The sequence below is a fragment of the Enhydra lutris genome, unplaced genomic scaffold (assembly GCF_002288905.1).
Source record: "Enhydra lutris kenyoni isolate GAN:26980312 unplaced genomic scaffold, ASM228890v2 scaffoldscaffold11, whole genome shotgun sequence".
In the NCBI taxonomy this organism is placed as follows: domain Eukaryota; kingdom Metazoa; phylum Chordata; class Mammalia; order Carnivora; family Mustelidae; genus Enhydra; species Enhydra lutris.
The window spans coordinates 15390810-15408361 of NW_019154095.1; the positions used below are offsets into that span (position 1 = coordinate 15390810).

A 17552-nucleotide genomic window follows, 5' to 3' on the forward strand; every position below is an offset into this window, starting at 1 on the left:
TGAATTTGGAGTGAGCAGAGAGGGGCTTAAAAGGAAACATGGATGGTATATCAGTTATCTAGTGTTGCATGACCAACCACTCCAAAACCTAAAGGTTTAAAACAACGACAATCTCTTATCTTGTTCAGGATTCTCCAACATGGCTTTGTCCCATCAGTGTCAGCTTCACTGGGGCTCGGGGATGCACTTTCAAGATGGCTCCCTCACATGGTGGGAAGGTTGGAGGTGGCTATCTGTTCTTCTTTATGTGGGCTTCTCTATAGCTTGGGCTTCCTCACAGTTGTTGGGTTGCAAAAGCAAACATTCCAAGAGAGCTGGGTGGAAGGTCTCTCACCTTTTATGACCTTTTTTGGGGGAGTCATAGTATCACTTCTGCTGTGGTCACAAGCCCACCCAAATTCAAAGAGTAGGAACAGAGACCACAATGCTCAACCGCAGGAGTGCCGAAGTCTTTGTAAGAAGAGAATTCGGGAAGGGAGTTGTTGTAGCCAATGTCAGAAAATAAGAGTGAACAGAAATCCACTAAGGCATTAAATAGTAATATCAAGTGCTTTTTAAAAATATAGATGATTTCATTGCATATATCACAACAACATTCCAAGTAAGCAAAGCAAATAGTACGCTTTTTTGCAGATGAAAAAAGAAATTCAGAAGTTGTGGGAAAGTGGATGTGCCATGAGTTTAATGAAGCTTTAACTTCAGAGCCCCTCACTTGCACTGATACCTTCTTCCAAAGCCCTAGGAGGGGCCCAGAATTGTGGCCACATAGTCATACATTTGATAAATATTCAGAGGTAAGATATACTAATAGCAATTGGTTAAATCTGCCCAACTTCTCACTTCAACCTCCCCTCCATCACATTGTTCCTTGTGTCAGGTGTCATCAGAGTGGATATCGGCATTTGGAGATGTAATTAAGGAGAAATCAAATTATGGATAGATTTATTTTTGGTGGAGTAGGATAGATTGATGTATTTTTCAGGAACTTCAACATATGGTTATGGTATTACCGGGAATCCGAAAGTAGAATGACCTTCAGGGATACTCCTAGAGCTTACTGGCTGACTCACTCAGCCCTGCGAAACTGAAGTCCAGGATGTGAGGTTATACAGTGATATGACTATGCCCTGTGGTATCTGGGATGAGAATGAAAATACATGGGTAGTGGCAGAAAACGTTAAAATGTACATAACCAGAAGCTTGTATGTGGAGAATGCTTCTGATCAGGACATCATTGCTATACCTTTCCAAAGGCAGAAAAAAATGCAAGGAAACCAGAAAACGTTATGATATAAGTATTAATTAAGAGAGAGGGTCTAGGGGTGCCTAGGTGTCTCAGCTGTTCAGCATCTGCTTTCAGTTCAGGTCATGATCCCATGGTCCTGGGATTGAGCCCTGCATCGGGCTCCCTGCAGGAAGCCTGCTTCTTCCTCTCCCACTCCCTCTGCTTGTGTTCCCTCTCTCGCTGTTTCTTTCTCCATGTCAAATAAATAAATAAAATCTTAGGGGGAAAAAAAAAGGAAGGAAGGAAGGAAGGAAGGATAGAAGGAAGGAAAAAAGGAAAAAGAAAGAAAGAAAGTCTGTCCTGCAAGTCTCTGAAAGGAAGACTGGCTCTCAGAGCTGCTGACAGGTAAGAAGTGATGCTTGGAGTTGGTTTGCAGGAGGTGGAAGAGAAATAAGGCTACCTAGTTGTCACCATAAAGAGGAACCTACAGAGAAGCGGAATGGGGTCACCATCATTATCAACCAGTAACAAAAAGCACTCATGATTTTTAAAAAAAGATTTTATTTATTTGAGAAAGAATGAGAGAGAGTGAACATGAGAGGGGTGAGGGTCAGAGGGAGAAGCAGACTCCCTGCTGAGCAGGGAGCTAGATGCGGAACTTGATCCCAGAACTCCAGGATCATGACCTGAGCCGAAGGCAGTCGCTTAACCAACTGAGCCACCCAGGAGCACTACAAAGTAGCATCTTTTACATGACATGGTGGGGATACTGGAGTACAGAAGGTGACCACTAGGCAGACACACTAAATTGGACACAGTTTCAGACATGTATGATACAAGGTAATATCAAATGAAGCTAACTCAGGCTAGCCTATTGGGTGAAACCAACAACAGAAGGAAAAGTAAACTTACACGATGTGGCAGTGCATTACTCATTGGCACATAATATTTGTCACTTGAGATGGACTATAGGTGTCACCAGGGCAGGAATTCGAGAGGAAATATGATCCTAAGAATCACTTCCAAAGCAGGCTGGGGTAGGGAGGTTATTCCCACACCATGCTCCAAAAATATTTGGGGGAAACGGCTCATGATGGAATTCCAGTGTATGAGGGGAAGGAACTTTGAGTGTGTTTGAGGAGTGATCTAAAACCCACAATGATAACAGTTGCTATCATGTTTTTAGACACCAGTGTCAAACTAGAAAAAAAGAGATTAGGTAAAATAACTTTGCATCCTGACGATGCTTTGAAAGAGAAACAATCTTTGATGTGGTTGTTAAAGGTCATAGGACCCAAGATATTATCAGACATGGTGGGGTTGGGGTCAGATGGGTCAGGCTGAAGAGTGGTGAAACCTGAAGGAGAATATAAGAGTTCATACATGTCAGATGAAGACTGTGGACCTAGTGATGGGCAAAGGGGACATGTCCACAAAGAGATATGTGGTGGGAAGGGGTTGGGAGGAACTGAAACACACACTGAGCATTATTGGTGGTACTGACCTCTTCAGAAAACAAAAAATAACCTCCTGTATTTCCTTTGCTACTACCTCTGGCCACAGCCTAGTTCCCAATACATTTATGTCTCCAGTGAATGGATGAATAGGCAGTACCCACTGCCTTTTTTGCCACCTGCTTCCTACCAGGCTGGGTTCCAGCTGTCACTACACCAAGTGCAGAGTTTCTTTCGAGTTCTCTCAGTCTTTTCCCTCCTCAGCAACCCTGAGCACAGCCTCTCCCTCTTTGGGAAAATCCCATCTCTGTTTTGTGACTTCTGTGATCTGTGTTATTGTCTTTAGTTATTGTTGTTGTTGTTATCTTATCTCTCCCTCAGTTCCTTTGTTTGGTCTTTCAATAGCTTCTCTCCCATCTCCTGTTACCCAAATGGAGGCACCTCCCCGTATCAATCTGAGTCCTCTGGTCTTCTCTCTTTATATTGGGCTCTAGATAATTTTTTTTTTCTCAGATAAATACAATTATTATAGCAGTCTCCAAATCTACGTGTCCAGAGTCAACCTTTCTGTCCAAGTTTCTAGTAACTAGTCCTCAATGAATTACCATCATTTCAAACTCAAGATATTCAAAACTTAACTCATTCTCTAGCTCCTAAAACTAACTCCCTCCCTCGCTTCCTAATATCTGGTCATCACACTTCTCCAATGCTTCCAAATATGTGTCTTGGGCCTTATCTTTTCTTTTGTTCCCTACATCAGCCACCACATCCCATGGACTCATCTTTGCCATGTTTGTAAATTCATCCTCACCTGTCTCTCTTTCTCCCAAGAATCCCAGGCCCCCTCATCACATGTCTCCAAGGATATAGCCCACAAGCTGTTTTTCTCTCAATTATCATCTGGAATCATTTGGCAATAGGGACAGTAGCAGGAATACCATGTGTCAAACACTTACTGTACATCAAGTACTTCAGCAGAAGCTTTAAATACATGAACTCCCTTCCGTGCCTGGGTGGTTCAGTCGGTTGGGCGTCCGCCTTAGGCTCAGGTCATGATCCTGGAGTTCCAGGATCGAGTCCTGCATCAGGCTATCTGCTCATCAGGGAGTCTGCTTCTCTCTCTGACCCTATCCCTTCTTGTGCTCTCTCACTCTCTCTCTCTTCCTCAAATAAATAAAATCTTAAAAAAAAAATACATGACCTCCCTTAAGAATGGATGCTACTGCCAAACACATTTTACAAGTGAGAGACTGAGCCTCGGCAAGTTCACCAGAGTCCTTCAGTTAACATGGAGTATGACCTTGAATTCATATCTTGTCTAATTCCAAAGTCGCCATGCTATGTATGTGCTAAAATATCTCCAGCCATCTCCTGTTACTTCCCGTGTCAAGTCCCACACCTCTGTTCAATATCCAGTGTCTCCATAACTGGGCTTCACCAAGCTGTCTAGTTGACTGCATTCTGCTCTCCAGGGTGGTACCCTTCTTCTTAACTGCCCCCACCTTCCTATGTAGTGGGCGGAGCACAGACATTGAATCACAATTCTGACATTTAGTACTCTTACTTGTAAAATACCCATCTCATAATCCCAGATTGCTGTGAGGATTAGATATAATGAACATACAGGGTGTGGCATGGTGCAAGGAATGTAACAGGTACATAATAAATAAGACCCACTGTTGATGGGTGGTATCCCTTCCTTACTCTGTGCCTTTGTTCATGATCCTACCCATATATAATGCTTGTCCTTCCTATTGGTCTAACCCAACAGTTTTTAAAGGCCAAATCCCACCTTTATGAAACTCTGCTCTACTCCAGCAAACACTGATCTCTTCCCTCTACAATTGTGAATACACTTTTTATACACACGAGATGACTAGTATTATATACAATCTTATTCTCCAGTGGTTTCCTGCAAATGAGACTCACATGTGACTTGTGCACTCCCTTGTATTTCTTCTGTTCTCATCTTCTTTCTATTCCCATCACAAAGGTCCTGGAGTGTACCTGGAGTGTACAAAGGCCTTGGCAAAGTGTACTGGAGTGATTCATTAATCGATTGATGGAGAAATTTAAACATTAGGAGAAGCGTGAGAGAAAAGAGAGCAAATTGGGTATTATCTTGTTTGATTTGATTTAGCGATCAGTTTATCCTGTAAGATAAGGCCTGGACCAGGAGAGGTGGTTCAGAAAAACAGTTGATAACATCTATGGTCTAGGGAAAGAGATACAGTAGATCTCTATATTACTGAGCTCTTACTTTGAAGAAATGACTTGAGATATATTTTCAGGGAATGGTAGTGAAAGAGACACAGTTGAGAGTGAGAATCAGTAGCCTGGTAATAGTGAAAGGAGGATCCAAGACATTCTTTTCTTTTTTTTCTTTTCTTTTTTTTTTAAGTAACAGAAAAAAACAGGAAATACATTTCAACAGAAAATCCAGAGGTTACATTACAGAAGTAAGACTGTGACTGACCTCAAGAGTAAGAGGAAAAGCCTTAAATGAGCTCAGGGACCCAGTAAATTGGGGAAGCCAGAAGCTTTGCCTAACTAGCTACTAATGAAGGAAATTAGATAACCATGTTATTTTGAAAGAAACCAGATTATGTTTATTGAGTGATCTGAAAGAAATGAAGGGGCTAGATATGGATGCTTTGTGTTGGTTTCTGAGGCTCTGACCCACTAGAGAGTCATTTTGCCTTATTCATGAAATTGCCAAGATGGGTGGCCATTTTGACAAGCTTATGAGGTTTGATGGGTGTGAATGGCCAGCAGCAAAGATAAGTTAAAAGGAGAGAATGTGCTGATGACTTTGAACCCCCTTCTAATTCTGTTGAGGAGATGTAACTTACATTAGTTAGAGTGAAGACAGAGTAAGCAGCAGGAGTGTCATTAAGTCACACGGAAAGCACCATCTTTGACTGTGCCAAGCAGCAAGGCTGTTTACTCCAAAGACTGCAGCATGTAAGTTCTTCAAGGTGAAGAAGAAGAGGAATGTGTCAGCCAGGTTAGCTAACTGTATCCAACTGTCCCAGAATTCCAGTGATTCGCCTCACATCCAATCGTGTGGTAGGCATATGGCATTTCCCATGATGATTCAGGGACATGGCTTCTTTCATGCAGTTCTACCATCAACACAGGATTTCAAGATCATCTCAGTATCATCTAGTTGGCAGATGGGGGAGTGGGGGCAGAACTTCCTTAGCCCCTCAGGGCCACTATCACCTCCATTATATTCCATTCATGAGTGTGGATTATATGTTTTCACACAGATGTTACAGTAATTGGGAAATTAATTCCACTGTGTTCTTAGGAGGATGAAAGAGGCTGGGTGAGTCAACCTCTTTAGAGAAAAAATATAGTATTGGGCTGGATAAAAAATAAATCAGGTAATAATTCATATTTTTCTGTCCATCAGCATACCTTTAAATGTGGGATGATTTAACTTTCTATTTCAAACAGCTGTTTTGGGTTGTGAATACTCAAAAAGCATAGGGGTCCCATATGCTTTTTGGTAAAACATATGAGTAAATGAAGACGGCAAGAATTAATTTTTGAATGCATGTGTTATTAAATCAGTGACGTTTCTATAGCAATATGGCGGAAGCTAATTTTGCCTCACCAAGAAACAAAGAAAACGTAAAACTCTAAGAAGCAGAAATGAGAATGGAACTATGAAAATTAATCAGTTAGCCAACAATTAGAGCATATATCAAGAGACAAAAAGTATACAGCATTGAAATAGTTGAAATCCAGTGACCTTAATGTTCCATAATCACATTGGGGGCGGGGCATTTCACTTTAAAGGTTATTTTTCTAGTTTTAGGTCTCCCAAACACTTTCGGACTGAAGGAAATTATTACGATTTGCATGTAAGTAACTTAATTTACAAAGCTCAGGGAATTTTCCAGAAGCGTCGAAGGTAGATTTGAAGGTAAAAACACCTGACCAGTGTGATACAGCTTATAGAGATAGGAAAGGTCATTCTGAAGCAATAGCATGAGGGATAGGAGTTGGAAATAGACTAGAACTTTTTATCTGTGGTGATAATTTTCAGACTCTCCTGGAAGACACATAGATCTACTTAACGTTAGTCCAAGAACCATGCTTTCTCCCCACAGAGTCCTTGGGTAACAGAAAAGATGTCTCTATTCTAATTTCAGCACTTTACAGCAGACAGAGGTCATCTAATTTAATGCCCATTTTAACTTGAGGGAAATTCCTCAGAGCAGGAAAATGATTTGCTCAAGGTCACAGATGGAATGGATAGTCTAATTCCACTCCAAAAGGACACAGGAGCAAACCCATGGATGTGTTGAAACCGAGGCTGTTTGGATGCAAAATATCACAGGTCCTTTGACAAAATGGGGGATGGGCAGTAAGAAAGGAGGAGGCCCCTCATTCCTGAAGCAGTAGGTGAAGAAAGAGTCTATAGTCAGGTGGGTGAGGCCTGGAGCTGGGGGTTGCAAGCAGCCTTCAAGTGTTCAGAAAACAAGAGGGCGAAGAACTGCTTTCTGGAATCTGTTTATAGGAGGAAATGACACTATGGGTCAGTTCGAGCCCCAGAGATGGGGCCAGGCTGGGTGCCAAGGCCACCAACAACCGAACTGGAATTCAGAATAAGGCTGGCTCCCTCCCCATGGCCTAGAGACTAGAGCGGGCAATAGATCTGGGCCCGAGGAGGGAGTACCCAGCTAGAGATGAAGGCAGGAAGAGAGGGCTGGGACTATGGGAAGTGCTTCTGGAAGCTGCCAGGTGTGACAGACAGCAAGGTCCCTCAGGAGTCACCTGAGCCCAGATATTGCGACCAGGCCACCGGACTAGGTCAGGGCTGGTGGTTTCTTCTCAAGCCCCACTAGGTATGCAGGAGGGTGGAGACACTTCTGTGTTGGGTCTGTGGCATTCGAGGCTGGCTCTGGGGCTGGGGGTATGAGAGGGTTAGGAGGCTGGATCAGGAAGCAGGACCCCAGAAGCAGGGAAGATTAAATAGGAATGAGGACCAGACCCAGCAACTCTGTGTGTCCCCAAGGTCCTAGATGGGTCTTCTAAAGACCTTAGGATCGCCACTCAGTGTGGTCACTTAGTAGTTTGTTGACCCTAGGCAAATTTCCTGTCCTTGCTAGCTTGTAGCTTCTTCCTTTCATTTTTAAAAAAAGATTTATTTATTTATTTATTAGACAGAGATCACAAGTAGGCAAAGAGGCAGGCAGAGAGAGAGGAGGAAGCAGTCTCCCTGCTGAGCAGAGAGCCCGATGCAGGGTTTGTTCCCAGGACCCTGGGATCATGACCTGAGCTAAAGGCAGAGGCTTTAACCCACTGAGCCACCCAGGCGCCCCAAGCTTCTTCCTTTTAAAGGGTCAAATAACACAGCTGGTAAGTAGGGACACAGAATCTCAGGCAGCTGGTGATGGCCCGAAATTCACTCTGTGCTAAGGCCCAGCTGCTAGAGCATCACAGGGGCTGCGTGAGGCTTGGGGAAGGGCGCTGGGCAGTGGGAGCTGTATCCTTCCCAGTCACCTTTCTTCTGGGGCAAAAACCCATTCTCCCAGATTTTCCCTCACAGGTCCATGATCCATTTCCTCCTCATCTGATCAAGTCTGGGGGTGGACAAAGGCCATGAAGAAAGAACCGCCTTCCTAAATAATGTGACAGCCTATACCCATTTAGGTAACATCACTCACAGTGAGATGTATTAAATCCTTCCATGGCCTTCCATTGCCGGCTTCCGTGTGAGATACAAGTATCACCACTGCTACCAACCCTGTCACTTTGTTTCTGTTATTAGCCCCGACTGATGGATGATGTCACTGAGGTGCACCCAGAATCACCAAAAGTTCTGGAATCAGAATTTGAACTCAGGCAGCCTGTGCTTTTGAGCCACCAGACCACACAGTCTTTCTCTCCTGGATTAAGCTACCAGATTATGAACAAGTATCAATAGAGGGAAGAGAAGGAATTTTCCATGGGAAGAACTGATAGCTGGAGATTTGGGGGAGAGGGAGATGAAAAGAATTGAACTGAAGAAGAAAAAAAACCAGTTTTGTTGGGGCAACAGAGAGTAAAAGTTGTCTGGGGAATAAGATGAAGTCTTCAAAGCTGGTTTTATTCATGTGTCGTCATGTACCGATAAACTAGGCCTTCATCGAGAAGCAGGAAGGAAACACGGTATCAGGCTCCAGGAGACTCAGGCGAAAACCAGATGTTTGTACACCTCTAAAGTCTAGTTTGGTGACAAGAGAGGTTTCTGACAGTGTGGAAATCACTGCCTAAAATAGATCCTTGGACCAAAGGTCACAGAATTACAGGAGGGCTTCAGCAAAGACACAGGGGTGGGGGTCTCTCTCTCTCTCACTCCTAGAATCCCTCCTGTCTCTGCGCAGAGCAGGGGTGGAGGGGGGTTTCTGAGTCATGATGAAGAAACTCAAACTCCACTCATCCAGGTCAGGCTCCTTCCCTTAATTCTAGCCAAGATCAGACAAGAACAACAACAACAAAAAAAACCTAGGGTCCTTACTGGGGGCAGAGAGGGCATGTAGAAATGAGGCCCCTAGGGACTTTTTTACATTGCAAAGCCCTGAAATTATTCTCAGTTTTGCTCTGTTGTAAGAGGAGCCACAAATTAGCAACCGTCTCTTGGTGGAGAGGTGCAAGCCCCGAAGTCTACTAACCTCTGCCCAATATTTTCAGATCAGCTTTGTGAGTCTCTAGAAGACGCATAATATCCTACAGAAGTAGGCAGAGGGACAAGATAATTATTCGAAAGTTATTGCAGGACTGTTTTTATTTTATTTTTTTTTAATTTTTAAAAGATTTTATTTATTCAACAGAGAGAGAGACAGCAAGAGAGCAAACACAAGCAGGGGGAGTGGGAGAGGGAGAAGCAGGCTTCCCGCCAAGCAGAGAGCCCAGTGTGGGGCTCGATCCCAGGACCCTGGGAGCATGACCTGAGCCCAAGGCAGATGCTTAACCAACTGAGCCACCCAGGTGCCCCCAGGACTCTTCTTCTTCTTTTTTTTTTTTTTTTAAGATTTTTTTATTTATTCATTTGACAGACAGAGATCACAAGTAGGCAGAGAGGCAGGCAGAGAGAGAGGAGGAAGCCGGCAATGGAAAAGCAGAGCTCTTAGTCTTTTGAACACTGATGTAAACTATGATGGTGATGGACAAGAGTGACCAGGATTAACAGGGTAACTGAGGTCCGCAGGCTTCTAGAAGCCAGAAAGCCCAACACATAACAAGGAAAGAGAAGAATGGCTGACTGAGCAGGAACGACAGGTCTCATTTCTTCAGTTTTGCCCTCTACCCCACCTCCTAGCTCAGCACGGCTAGACCTGCTTCTCTCTATGATGACCGCGGATGAGTTTACACCAAGGGAGAAAGCCTTAGCCTGAGCTAGTATTGCGTTTCATAATTGCTTCCCTTCTTCATAAGTGCTTCCCACTTAGGTTTTTTCCCAAATCTAGAAATAGCATACTTGGGACGCCTGGGTAGCTCCGTCGGTTAAGCAATCTGCCTTCGGCTCAAGTCATGATCCCAGCGTCCTGGGATCAAGTCCCACATCAGGCTCCTTGCTCACGGGGAAGCCTGCTTCTTCCTCTGCCCCGCCCCCGCCCCCCTCCCCGCTCTCTCTCTCTCTCTCAAATAAAAACATCAACTCTTAAAAAAAATAGCATACTCATTGAAAAAGATTCAGAAAATACAGAAAGGGTCAAAACAGAAAATCCTTTGGAATCTCAGTATGTGTTATCCTTTGCCCTAAGAGTAAGGGGTCATTTGTCTTGTTCATCAAGTTCTATCCCCCAGATCCAGAGTAAGCGGCACATAGGAGGTGTCCAATACAACACCTTTTTTTGGTGTAACTCAACCTATATTTTGAAATTGAATCAATCCATATACAGAGATTACATCTTAATATCTAATTACACATTATCCACTATTTCAGAGCATACTTTTTCGGGTAAACATGTACATATAATTTTTTCCTGTGCATTCTTACTGTGGTAAAACACACATAACATAAAATTTATGATTTTAACCATTTTCAAGTATACATTTCAGTGGCAGGAAGTTCATTCGCAATTTGTACAACCATCGCCACTGTCCATTTCCAGAATTTTTTTCTCATCCCAAACAGAAACTCTGTCCCCATTAAACACTAACTCCTTATTCTTTCCTCACCCAATACCTGATAACCTCTTTTAGCTTTATCTTTTGGCATTTACACATTCTAGGTACCTCATATAAATGAAATCTTTGTATTATTTTTTTAAGATTTTAAAAAATTATTTATTTGACACAGAGAAAGAGATAGCAAGAGCAGGAACACAAGCAGGGGGAGTGGGAGAGGGAAAGCAAGCTTCCCGCTGAGCAGGGAGCCTGATGTGGAGCTCGATCCCAGGACCCTGGAATCATGACCCAAGCCGAAGGCAGATGCCCAATGACTGAGCCACACAGGCGCCCCACATATAAATGAAATCTTAAAGTATTTGACACTTTGCTTCTGGTTTATTTTATTTAGCATAACATTTTCAGTGTTCATCCATGCTGGAGCATGTTAAGTCTGAATAGTATTCCATCGTATGTATATTCTGCATTTTGTTTATCCATTCATCTATTGATGGGCATTTGGGTTTTTCCAATTTATCGTTTTGCAACTCCTTTTTTCACTTTATAATTTCTCACTCATGGCATTCTCTTTTTGTGTTATATATTTCTATATATATGTTATATATTATATATATTCCATATGTTATATATTCTCACAAATATAAGAATATAACAAATAGTGATAATTATCACATATAATTATCCATTTTGTGATTTTATTTGACAATTTCCCTATGAGTGCACAAGAGATGACCTAATCATTCTCCTATATTTGAACATTAGGTTACCTCAGATTTTTGCTAGGGCAAGTATGGCAGCAACATCCTTGGACATAAAGCTCTGTCCAAGTGTGTGATGAACATTACTGTTTCCCAGTAATAGATTTCTGGAAGGCAAATTACCATGACAATTATGGTTTAAACTTCTCGATGCTTTCTTTCCAATTTGCTTCTCATATGGTTTTCTGGAAAGGCGCATGGGTCTTCCAGTTGTGAATGAGAAAGTTAATTGTCCCCTGTCTACATGGAGTGTTATCACATGAAATGTCTTTGCTAATGTGATTGACGAAAAAATGGTTATCTTGTTGACTGAAGTTGCATTTAGTGGGTTATGGGACCTCGCTCGGGCAATCTAAAACAGCAGCTCTCGTGACTTGGGCAGTGGAGAAGTCTGTAACAATGGGGGTGGGGGCAGGAAAGGGGAAAGGTGAGGGCACAGGTGGAGGGTGGGGAGTGGGGACCAGTTAGCTGGAAGTATGAGGATGGGGGGCTCTGATTAAGTTAGACTCTACCTGCATTTATAATGTACTGAGTCCTAGCTCAGCTCTCTGCTACAACCTTGGTCACCACAAGCAGAATTTTCTTGGTTTCTCAGGCTAACAGGCCGACTGCACTATCTGCAGTCCCAAATGATTTCTACACAGTTCCTTTGGCTTGCCATGAAAAGGTGTTATTATTTGCTTTTTTTTTTTAAATGATTTTATTTATTTACTTGACAGACAGAAATTACGAGTAGGCAGAGAGGCAGGCAGAGACAGAGAGGAAGGGAAGCAGGCTCCCTGCTGAGCAAAGAGCCCAGATGCGGGGCTCGATCCCAGGACCCCGAGATCATGACCTGAGCCGAAGGCAGAGGCTTAACCCACTGAGCCACCCAGGCGCCCCTTATTATTTGCTTTTTGCAGATGAAAAAATCCAGCCTCTAATAGCTTAAGGAACTTTTCAAGGAAACACAAGTGTTAAGTAGCCCGTCTGGGATTTGATGTACCTCACTATAAACCTACGTTTTTCCTTCTACATTCATTTTTTTTTTTTAAAGATTTTTATTTATTTGAGAGAGAAAGCAAAATAGAGAGAGAGAACACGAGCAGGGTGAGGGGCAGAGGGAGAAGCAGACTCCCTGCTGAGCAGGGAGCCTGATGCGGGGCTCGATCCTGGGACTCCAAGATCACGACCTGAGCCAAAACTCAACTGACTGAACCACCCGGGTGCCCACCCCACCCCCAGCCCCAGCCACCAACATTCACTTTTAAAAAGCTTCACAAACTTGACAAGTGCTGTAAATTTATACCAGGAACATAGAAAAGAATGTTTATTTTACTCGGATGTACCTTTTTAACAGCATTTTTATATAGATCAAAGAGGTTCCCAAGTGAATTGATAAGTAGAATTTTCTATTTTTAATGTTCGGATTTTAATAGCACAGTAGAACGCAGCAAACATACCAGAACCTAATCCCTGCTCTGCTGCTTGCTGTTTGTTAGCTGTTTGACTTCGATAGATCCCTTCCTCGCTCCCAGTCTCAGTGGCTATGACATCCAATCCCCAGAGTTGTCGTGAAGTTTCAATGTGACAATATATGTAACTGAATCTAGCAACATAGGGGGCATGCATTAGGTGGCCAATAAAAAATTCTACAGGTCATGGTGAGATGGCAGTTGGCAAAAGGGAACAAACTGGGGACAATTCAGGAACAAAGGAACTAATGCATTTATTGCTAGTCTATAACTTTAAGGGAAAGGAAGATACATCTCTTTAACTTTTTATTGAAGTCTAACACAAATACAGAAAAGCGAGCAAATTGCTGTATGGCTCAGTGAACTACCCCAAGTAATCCCACTCATGTGATCACCTCCAGGACAAGAAATGGAACACAACCAGCGACTCGGAGCCCTCTTGGTTTCCCCTCCTCATCATTTTCCTTTCAGTCTTTCCCAGTGGTAACCACCAGAGTGTTGTTTAAACCAATGGGCAGAGTTTCGCCCATTTTCTATGAATGAAACTTGGCCCCCATCTCAGACCATATATAAACATAAAGCACCTAAAAAGTATGGATGACTCTCACAGCCATAATCTTCAGTGGTGAGGGGGAAGAGCCGTTCAGGAAAGAATATCATTTACATAAAGTTGAGTCTTTTGAGTAACAAATTCTTAAGGTAGCCATATTGGTCAATCTTTTCCCTTACAGTAATACTTTGTGACTTAAGACTTCCTGTCAATTAATCTCTGATAAAGAAGAGGAGAATACATCATAGGGGAAAAAAGAGTGTATTCAATAAATGGTGCTGGGAAAATTGGACAGCTACATGCAAAAGACTGAAATTGGACCCCCATCTTACACTATCTACAAAAATAAATTCAAAATGGATGAAAGACTTGAATGTAAGACCTGAAACCACAGAACTCCTTAAAGAAAACACAGGCAGTAAGCTCTTCGACAACTCTCTCAGTGATGATTTGTTTTTAATTTCCAAAATAAAAAATCAACAAGAGGGACTATGTCAAACTAAAAAGCCTCTGCACAGCAAAGGAAACCATCAACAAAATGAAAAGGCGTCCTACTGAATGGGAGAAGATATTTGCTAATCATATTTGATAAGGGATTAATATTCCAAATATATAAAGAACTCTTAAAACCCAATTCATTCCACTAAAGTAGCAAAACAACAATGTGATTAAAAAATGGACAGAAGAACTGAATAGACATTTTTCCAAAGAAGACATCCAGATGGCCAAGAGACACAAGAAAAGATGTTCAACATCCCTAATCATCAGGGAAATGCCAATCAAAACCACAATGAGATATCACCTCACACCTGTTAGAAGGGCTATCATCAAAAAGGCAAGAAATGACAGGAGTTGGCGAACATGTGGAGGAAAGGGAAAGATGTTGTGCACTGGTGGTGGGAACGTTAACTGGTGTAGCCACTATGGACCCAGTATGGAGGTTCCTCAAAAAGTCAAGAAGAGAACTACCATATGACCCAGGAATTTCACTTCTGGGTATTTATCCGAAGAAAACAAACACCCTAATTCAAAAAGATATCCACGCCCCCATGTTCATTGCAACATTATTTACAATAACCAAGATATGGAGACAACTTAAGTGCTTATTGACAGATGAATAAAGAAGAAAGATGGGGGAGATATATGTAGAATGGAATATTACTCAGCCATAAATAAGAACGAGATCTTGCCATTTGCAACATTGTAGATGGGCCTTGAAGGCATTTATGCTAAGAAATAAGTCAGAAAAGACAAATACCATATAATTTCACTTACATGCAGAATCTAAAAAAAAACAAATCAAAACAAAACAAAATAAAACAAAACCAGAAAAAGCCAAGCTCATAAGTACAGAGAAGATTGGTTGCCAGAAATTTAAATTTAATTAAATTTAACAATTTATTTGTAGATTCTTTCGGATAGTCTATGTACATCACCAAATTATCAGTAGGAGTGGTTTTTATCCTTGTGTTCATATTCTTATACTTGTTTTCTTTATCTTGCTTATCAAATTGGCTGGACATTTTTGTCTCACTCTCAATTCCAGAGGGAATGTTTTTTAACATTTAATCATGCTTGTGTAAGATTATTTATAGGTGCATTTTATTAGATTCGGGCAGTTTCATTTATATTTGCTAGAAGTTCTAAACACGAATATACATTGGATTTTGGCAAGTTCTTTTTCAGCATTTATCTAGAAGGTAGTATGATGTTTTCCCCTTCATTCTGTTAATGTGACAAATTTCATAAACCTTAAACCATTCTCTCTTTGTTCCAAACATGATGGATTTATTTTTTTTTTAATATTTAATTTATTTATTTGAGAGAGAGAGGGACAGGGAGCACGAGCAGGGGCAGGGGCAGAGGGAGAAGCAGACTCCCCGCTGAGCAGGGAGCCCGATGGGAGGCTCAATCCCAGGATCATGACCGGAGACAAAGACAGACCAGCTGAGCTACCCAGGTGCCCCCGTGATGGATTTACTTCATTTTACTCTGCTATAAAACCAAAGATTCCATTACAGCACAGAGACCATTATATCTCTAAAGGTCTTGAGAAAGTGGCAGGGCACATGCAAGACATGAAGTACAAACTGGAGGACTGGGTCAGTTCCTTCACCACATGTCACTGCACTGTCACTGAGGCATGCCTGTAAACTAACACCAGACTGAAACGTCCCACGGACTTGACAACTTCCAGGCATGCCTTCAAGTGCCGACCTTCCGGTCTGTAGACTTCGGTGTGGGGAAGATAACTATTCTTTGGAAGAATAAAAAGTTCACCCTTCTGAAATGTCACAGAAGAATTTTAAGGTCAAAACACAGCAGGTTCATTTCTCTTCATTTCCAGGGATAAAACTGATGCTTTACTCAAAACCACATTAAGCTTTCTAGTTTGACTCTCACCCCAACATTTTGACCTCCTGCACTGATGTTCTTTCCATCAATTAAAGCTGATGGGGTCAGTTTGACTCGTGGTTGGAGGTTGGGGTATCACCCAGTCCGATCACGCTGGGATTATTTGCTTTAGGAGATAAAGGAGTTCTACAAGCCAGTGTGTAATTAGCAGCAACATCAAAACAGGTGTTGGTGCCAGCTATGTGAGCAAGGCTCATTGGTGATCCGATCTTCTCATTTTAAGCCCCCGGTAGATACAACCTCCAAGTTCAGTGCCATCATTTACTTGAGGGTGTAGCTGGAGGTCTGCAGCCTGGTAACCCATGGTAAAAATATTCTGTGACTGTTTAGACTTAGCTCTGTGAAAACTCATCTGAGAGCCAGCAAGCCAACTTCCAAAGGCTAACACAGCTCAACCAAAAATGTTTGATCCAGAAAAATCTTTATCAACATTACTGTCAAGATGGAAACAATCTTATTTATAGGGGACTTCAATTTCCCACTCTTCTTTCCTGTATTCAGTACAAATATGGTATCAAGAGTCAGTTTCAACCCTTCAACCAACTTATTCTATAATGACATTTCTGGCCCAAGGGTGCTGTCTCTTTCACTTTTGGTTGAAAAGAAGTTCCTAGTTACAGATCTTACATTTGGTCTCTAGGTTGTCTAATGTTTTGCCTATATCTGTGGAAGCATGACCGGAAGTAGAACATTCTACCCCACTACAAGATTGGCTTCTTAGATCTACTTACTAGACCAAACCCAAATCCTCTGTTGAAGACATTCTTTGCAACCATTTATAGCTCCCAGTAAGTCAATGTGTTATGTGTATCTCCAGCCAGAGGACCTGTTTCCATTCTGCCAGGGCAACCCAAATTTTAAACCATTCTTGCCTTCCTGGAATAGCCCACTTTGGTCACAGTGTATTCACCAGACATTGTTGCATTTGTTTTGCTAATAGTTGGTTTAATTTTTTTTTTAACATTTATGTTGTATTGGCCTATTATTTTCTTTTTTTTTTATAAAGTTCTTGTCAGGTTTTGGTATCAAGGTAACACTGGCCTAGGGAGACAAAATGTAAAGTGTCTCAATTTTTCTCTCCTCTGGAAAAGTTAATGTACAATTGGCATTATTTCTTTCTCAAATATTTGATAAAACTCACCAGCGAAGTCATCTGGATTTGGGTTTATTTTTAATGGAAAGTTTAAAATTATGCATTCCATTTCTTTCATTATTACAGGACTGTAGAGATTTTCTTGTGTCCGTTTAGGTAAACTGTGCTTTTCTGGAAAATTGTCAATTGGTAAAAAAAAATTCTAGGTATTCACATTGGTTTTAATATCCTCACAATATTTCAAATATTTGTAGGATCTGTAACAGTGTCCCCTCTTCCTTTTTTTTTTAAAGATTTTATTTATGCACTTGACAGAGAGAGAGCACGGAGAGCACAAGCAGGGGAAGTGGGAGAGGGAGGAGCAGGTTCCCAACTGAGCAGGGATGCTAATGGTGGGCTTGATCACAAGACCATGGATCATCACCTGAGCCAAAGGCAGATGCTTACATGACTGAGCCACCCAGGCACCCCATCCC

General features: G+C 42.0%; 1 pseudogene; it reads right to left on the minus strand.

Annotated features, from left to right (window-relative positions):
* Positions 1–15935: 15935 nt before the first annotated feature.
* Positions 15936–16759, minus strand: LOC111144458 (annotated as a pseudogene).
* Between the last annotated feature and the right edge of the window lie 793 nt (positions 16760–17552).